This window comes from Arachis stenosperma, chromosome 4, assembly GCF_014773155.1.
Source record: "Arachis stenosperma cultivar V10309 chromosome 4, arast.V10309.gnm1.PFL2, whole genome shotgun sequence".
Classification (NCBI taxonomy): domain Eukaryota; kingdom Viridiplantae; phylum Streptophyta; class Magnoliopsida; order Fabales; family Fabaceae; genus Arachis; species Arachis stenosperma.
The window spans coordinates 49,641,053-49,648,606 of record NC_080380.1 but is presented as its reverse complement, the minus strand read 5'-3'; positions in this window follow the sequence as shown (position 1 = coordinate 49,648,606).

Genomic DNA, 7,554 nt, shown 5'->3' with positions numbered 1-7,554 from the left:
AGATTAGGTAATTTTCTTTTCAAAAATCTTTTTCAAAATTTTTCTTTTCTTTTTCGTTTTTCCAACTTTATTTTCGAAAAAAATTAATAAAAATTCAAAAAAATTCATAAAATCATAAAAATAAAAAAATTATTTTGTGTTTCTTGTTTGAGTCTTGAATCAATCTTTAAGTTTGGTGTCAATTGCATGCTTTTAAAATTTTTTTTTTGTTGCATTTTTTTCAAAAATCCCATGCATTCAAAGTGTTCTTCATGATCTTCAAGTTGTTCTTGATAAGTCCTCTTGTTTGATCTTGATGATTTCTTGTTTTGTGTTGTTTGTTGTTTTTCATGTGCATTTTTGCATTCATATTTTCCATGCATTAAAGATTTCTAAGTTTGGTGTCTTGCATGTTTTCTTTGCATCAAAAATTTTTCAAAATTATGTTCTTGATGTTCATCATGATCTTCAAAGTGTTCTTGGTGTTCATCTTGACATTCATAGCATTCTTGCATGCATTCATGGTTTTGATCTAAAAATTTCATGCATTGAGTATTTTTGTTGTTTTTCTCTCTCATCATTAAAAATTCAAAAATCAAAAAAATATCTTTTCCTTATTTCCCTCCAAATTTTCGAAATTTTGGGTTGACTTGGTCAAAAATTTTCAAAATTAGTTGTTTCTTACAAAGTCAAGTCAAAATTTCAATTTTAAAAATCTTATCTTTTTAAAATCTTTTTCAAAAATCATATCTTTTCATTTTTTTATATATAATTTTCGAAAATTTCAAATTATTTTTCAAAATCTTTTTCTTATCTTTATATCATATTTTCGAAAATTCACTAATAATTAATGTGATTGGTTCAAAAATTTGAAGTTTGTTACTTTCTTGTTAAGAAAGGTTCAATCTTTAAGTTCTAGAATCTTATCTTGTAGTTTCTTGTTAGTGAAGTAAATAATTTCAAAATTTTTGAATTAAATCTTTTTTATCTTTTATTTGATCTCTTTCAAAAATTTCATCTTTTTCAAAATTTGATTTCAAAATATCTTATCTAACTTCTTATCTTCTTATCTTTTTCAAATTTGATTTCAAATCTTTTTTTTTCAATCAACTAACTAACTTCTTGTTTGTTTCTTATCTTTTTCAAAACCACCTAACTACTTTTCCCTCTCTAATTTTCGAAAATATCTCATCCCTTTTTCAAAAATTTTTTTAATTAACTAATTGTTTCATGCTTTAATTTTAATTACAATTTATCTCTAATTTTCGAAAATCACTAACCCTTTTTCAAAATTATTTTCGAAATCTCCCTTCTCTTTTCTTCTTCTATTTAATTATTTAATTACTAACACTTCTCTTCACCTCTCTTCACCCAAAAATCCGAATCTCCTTCTTCATTCTTCTACCCCTTTCTTCTTCTACTAACATAAAGGAATCTCTATACTGTGACATAGAGGATTCCTCTTCTTTTCTTGTTTTCTTCTCCTTCATATGAGCAGGAACAGGGATAAAGACACTCTTGTTGAAATTGATCCAGAACCTGAAAGGACTCTGAAGAGAAAATTAAGAGAAGCTAAATTACAACAATCCAGAAGCAACCTTTTAGAAATTTTCGAACAAGAGAAAGAGATGGCAGCCGAAAATAATAATAATAATGCAAGGAGAATGCTTGGTGACTTCACAAAGCCAACGTCCAAGTTTGATGGAAGAAGCATCTCCATTCCTGCCATTGGAGCCAATAACTTTGAGCTGAAACCTCAGCTAGTTGCTTTAATGCAACAAAACTGCAAGTTTTATGGACTTCCATCTGAAGATCCTTACCAGTTTTTAACTGAGTTCTTGCAGATCTGTGAGACTGTAAAGACGAATGGAGTTGATCCTGAGGTCTACAGACTCATGCTTTTCCCTTTTGCTGTAAGAGACAGAGCTAGAATATGGTTGGATTCACAACCCAAGGATAGCCTGGACTCATGGGATAAGCTGGTCACTGCCTTCTTGGATAAATTCTTTCCTCCTCAAAAGCTGAGCAAGCTGAGAGTGGATGTTCAAACCTTCAAACAAAAAGATGGTGAATCCCTCTATGAAGCTTGGGAAAGATACAAGCAGCTGACCAAGAGATGTCCATCTGACATGTTTTCAGAATGGACCATATTGGATATATTCTATTATGGTCTCTCTGAATTTTCGAAAATGTCATTGGACCATTCTGCAGGTGGATCTATTCACCTGAAGAAAACGCCTGAAGAGGCTCAAGAACTCATTGACATGGTTGCAAATAACCAGTTCATGTACACTTCTGAGAGGAATTCCGTGAACAATGGGATACCTCAAAAGAAAGGAGTTCTTGAAATTGATACTCTGAATGCCATATTGGCTCAGAACAAAGTGTTGACTCAACAGGTCAACATGATCTCTCAAAATCTGAATGGATTGCAACATGCATCCAACAGTAATAGAGAGGCAGCTTCTGAAGAAGCTTATGATCCTGAGAACCCTGCCATAGCAGAGGTTAATTACATGGGTGAACCTTATGGAAACACCTATAACTCATCATGGAGAAATCATCCAAATTTCTCATGGAAGGATCAACAAAAGCCTCAACAAGGTTTTAACAATAGTGGACGCAATAGGTTGGGCAATAGCAAGCCATATCCATCATCTTCTCAGCAACAGACAGAGAATTCTGAACAAAACACTTCTAATTTAGCCAATATAGTCTCTGATCTGTCAAAGGCCACTTTCAGTTTCATGAGTGAAACAAGATCCTCCATTAGAAATCTGGAGGCACAAGTGGGCCAGCTGAGTAAGAAAGTCATTGAAACCCCTCCCAGTATTCTCCCAAGCAATACAGAAGAGAATCCAAAAGGAGAGTGCAAGGCCATTGACATAGTCAATATGGCCGAATGCACAAGGGAGGAGGAGGACGAAAATCCTAGTGGGAAAGACCTCCTGGGACATCCCTCAAGCAAGAAGGAATCTTCTATTAAGGATCAAAAGGAATCTGAGGCTCATACAGAGACCATAGAGATTCCCTTAAATCTCCTTCTGCCATTCATGAGCTCTGAAGACTATTCATCCTCTGAAGAGGATGAAGATGTAACTGGAGAGCAAGTTGCTCAATATTTAGGAGCTATCATGAAGCTGAATGCCAAGTTGTTTGGTAATGAGACTTGGGAAAGTGAACCTCCCTTGCTCATTAATGAACTGGATACTTGGATTCAGAAAATTCTACCTCAAAAGAAACAAGATCCTGGCAAGTTCTTAATACCTTGTACCATAGGCACCATGATCTTTGAAAAAGCTCTGTGTGATCTGGGGTCAGGGATAAATCTAATGCCACTCTCTGTAATGGAGAAGCTGGGGATCATTGAGGTACAACCTGCCTTGTTCTCATTACAACTGGCAGACAAGTCATTGAGACAAGCCTATGGAATAGTAGAGGACGTACTAGTAAAGGTTGAAGGCCTTTACATCCCTGCTGATTTCATAATCTTAGACACTAGGAAGGAAGAGGATGATTGCATCATGCTTGGAAGACCTTTCCTAGCCACAGCAGGAGCTATGATAGATGTCAACAGAGGTGAGTTAGTCCTTCAATTGAATGGGGACTACCTTGTGTTTAAGGCACATGGCCATCCCTCTGTGACAAAAGAGAGTAAGCATGAAGAGCTTCTCTCTGTTCAGAGTCAAGAAGAGCCCACACAGTCAAACTCTAAGTTTGGTATTGTGAGGCCACAACCAAACTCCAAGTTTGGTGTTAAGACCCCATATCCAAACTCTAAGTTTGGTGTTGGGACCACACTAAAATTGACCTGATCACCTTGTGGCTCCATGAGAGCCACTGTCAAGCTATTGACATTAAAGAAGCGCTTGTTGGGAGGCAACCCAATTTTATTTATCTAATTACTATTTTATACTATTTTATTGTTATTTTGTGTTTTATTAGGTACATGATCATGAGGAGGCACGAAAAAAATCAAAAAAATTAAAAACAGAGTCAAAAACAGAAGAAAAAAATTTTTCACCTTGGAGGACGCACAGGCTGGCGTTCAACGCCAGTAAGATGCATCTGGCTGGCGTTCAACGCCAGAACAGAGCACCATTCTGGCGCTGAACGCCAGAAACAAGCAACATCCTGGCGCTGAACGCCAGGAATGTGCCTAGAGGAGAAAAGCTGGCGCTGAACGCCAGTAACAAGCATGAAACTGGCGTTCAACGCCAGAAACATGCATTACATGGGCGTTGAACGCCCAGAACATGCACCAATGGGCGTTTGAATGCCAGAAAGATGCATGAAGGCATTTTACATGCCTATAGGGTGAAGGAATGGTATTTCTTTACACCTCAGGATCTGTGGACCCCACAGGATCACCTCAGGATTTGTGGACCCCACAGGATCCCCACCTACCATATTCCCACCTTACCTTTTAATCCTAATCACACTCTCCTAATCCTAAATCTCATTCTTCCTACTCCCCATGTCACACTTCCCAACAACCATCACCAATCACCTCAATTCCTCTTCCCAATTCCCCCATTCACCATTCACATCAACCCACTCTTCCCCATAAACCCCACCTACCTTCATAAAACTCAAATTCAATTTCCCACCCATTCCCACCCAAATTGGCCGAACACCCACCCTCCCCTCTCCCTATAAATACCCTTCCCTTCTACTTCATTTTCACACCACACAACCCCATCTTCACCCTCATAGCCGAACCTACCTCTCTCCCTCTCTACCATATTTTCTTCTTCTTCTTCTACTCTTCTTTTCTTTTTTACTCGAGGGCGAGCAATATTTTAAGTTTGGTGTGGTAAAAGCATAAGCTTTTTTTTTGTTTTTCCATTACCAATGGCACCTAAGGCCGAAGTATCCTCAAGAAAAGGAAAAGGGAAGGCAAAAGCTTCCACCTCCGAGTCATGAGAGATGGAAAGATTCATCTCCAAAAGCCATCAAGACCACTTCTATGATGTTGTGGCAAAGAAGAAGGTGATCCCTGAGGTCCCTTTTAAGCTCAAGAAAAATGAGTATCCGGAGATCCGACATGAAGTTCAAAGAAGAGGTTGGGAAGTCTTAACCAACCCCATGCAACAAGTTGGAATCTTAATGGTTCAAGAGTTCTATGCCAATGCATGGATCACTAGGAACCATGACCAAGGTAATGAACCCAGTCCAAAGGTTAGGGGGAAATACTTGGATTTTCCAGAAAAGGTCCATGCCTATAATTGCCAGCCTAGATGCAATGACGCCCCTACACTAGAAGGGTCAACTTTGATCAAGGTTGGACCAAGTTCTTATGGACATTTGTGTGGAAGGAGCTCAATGGAAGAGAGACTCCAAAGGCAAGCCAGTCCAACGAAGACTGGACTTAAGCCTATAGCTAGAGGATGGTTGGAGTTCATTCAACGCTCCATCATTCCTACTAGCAACCGATCTGAAGTTACTGTGGATCGGGCCATCATGATTCATGGCATCATGATTAGAGAGGAAGTAGAAGTTCATGAGGTCATCTCCAATGAAATCTATAAATAGCCGACAAGCCCTCACCTATGGCACGGCTAGCTTTCCTCACCTTATTTGCCATCTATGTTACTCAGCTGGAGTTATCATAGAAGGAGATGTCTCCATTGAAGAAGACAAGCCCATCACCAAGAAAGGATGGAGCAAGCTAGAGAAGCTCCTCACGGCCCTCAAGAGGTGCATGAGGAAGCTCATCATCAAGAAATCCCTGAGATGCTCAGGGATGCACTTTCCTCCAAACAACTATTGGGAGCAACTCAACACTTCCTAGAAGGTTTGAGTCACAATGTGGGACAATTAAGGGTGGAACATCATGAGCACTCATTCTCCAAAAAATAAGAGAAGATCAAAGAGCAATGAGGGAGGAGCAACAAAGGCAAGGAAGGGACATAGAAGAGCTGAAGAACATCATTGGTCCTTCAAGAAGAAGACGCCACTAAGGTGGATTCATTCCTTGTTCTTTATTTCTTTCTGTTTTCGGTTTTTAATATTGTGTTTATCTATGTTTTGTGTCTTTATTTCATGATCATTAATATGTAACCATGCTTTAAAGCTATGAATAAAATCCATTACTCCTTCACCTCTCTTAAATGAAAAATGTTTTAATTCAAAAGAACAAGAAGTACATAAATTTCGAAAATAGCTCTTGAATTTAGTTTAATTATTTTGATGTGGTGACAATACTTTTTGTTTTCTGAATGAATGCTTGAACAGTGCATATGTCTTTTGATCTGTTGTTTATGAATGTTAAAATTGTTGGCTCTTGAAAGAATGATGACAAAGAGAATGTATTGATGATCTAAAAAAAATCATGAAATTGATTCTTGAAGCAAGAAAAAGTAATGAAAAAAAATGGCTAAAAAGTATATAGAAAAAAGAAGGAGCAGTAGAAAAAGCCAATAACCCTTAAACCAAAAGGCAAGGTAAAAAGGATCCAAGGCTTTGAGCATCAATGGATAGGAGGGCCCAAGGAACAAATCCAGGCCTAAGCGGCTAAATCAAGCTGTCCCTAACCATGTGCTTGTGTCATGAAGGTCCAAGTGAAAAGCTTGAGACTGAGTGGTTAAAGTCGTGATCCAAAGCAAAAAAGAGTGCTTAAGAGCTCTGACACCACTAACTGGGGACTTTAGCAAAGCTAAGTCACAATCTGAAAAGGTTCACCCAGTTATGTGTCTGTGGCATTTAGTATCTGGTGGTAATACTGGAAAACAAAGTGCTTAGGGCCACGGCCAAGACTCATAAGTAGCTGTGTTCAAGAATCAACATGCTTAACTAGGAAAGTCAATAACACTATCCGAAATTCTAAGTTCCTAGAGAAGCCAATCATTCTAAACTTCAAAGGAAAAAGTGAGATGCCAAAACTGTTCAGAAGCAAAAAGCTACAAGTCCCGCTCATTTAATTATAATTATATTCATGATATTTCTGAATTTATAGTATATTCTCTTCTTTTTATCCTATTTGATTTTCAGTTGCTTGGGGACAAGCAACAATTTAAGTTTGGTTGTGATGAGCGGATAATTTATACGCTTTTTGGCATTGTTTTTAGGTAGTTTTTAGTAAGTTTCAGCTACTTTTAGGGATGTTTTCCTTAGTTTTATGTTAAATTCACATTTCTGGACTTTACTATGAGTTTGTGTGTTTTTCTGTGATTTCAGGTAAATTCTGACTGAAATTGAGGGATTTGAGCAAACTCTGAAACAGGCTGACAAAGGACTGCTGATGCTGTGGAATCTGACCTCCCTGCACTCGAAATGGATTTTCCGGAGCTACAGAACTCCAATTGGCGCGCTCTCAACGGCGTTGGAAAGTAGACATCCAGGGCTTTCCAACAATATAATAGTCCATACTTTATTCGGAATTTGACGACGTAACTTGGCGTTGAACGCCAAGTACATGCTGCTGTCTGGAGTTAAACGCCTGAAAAACGTCATGATCCGGAGTTTGAACGCCCAAAACGTCATAACTCGGAGTTCGACTCCAAGAGAAGCCTCAGCTCGTGGATTGATCCAGCTCAGCCCAACATACACAAGTGGGCCCCGGAAGTGGATTTA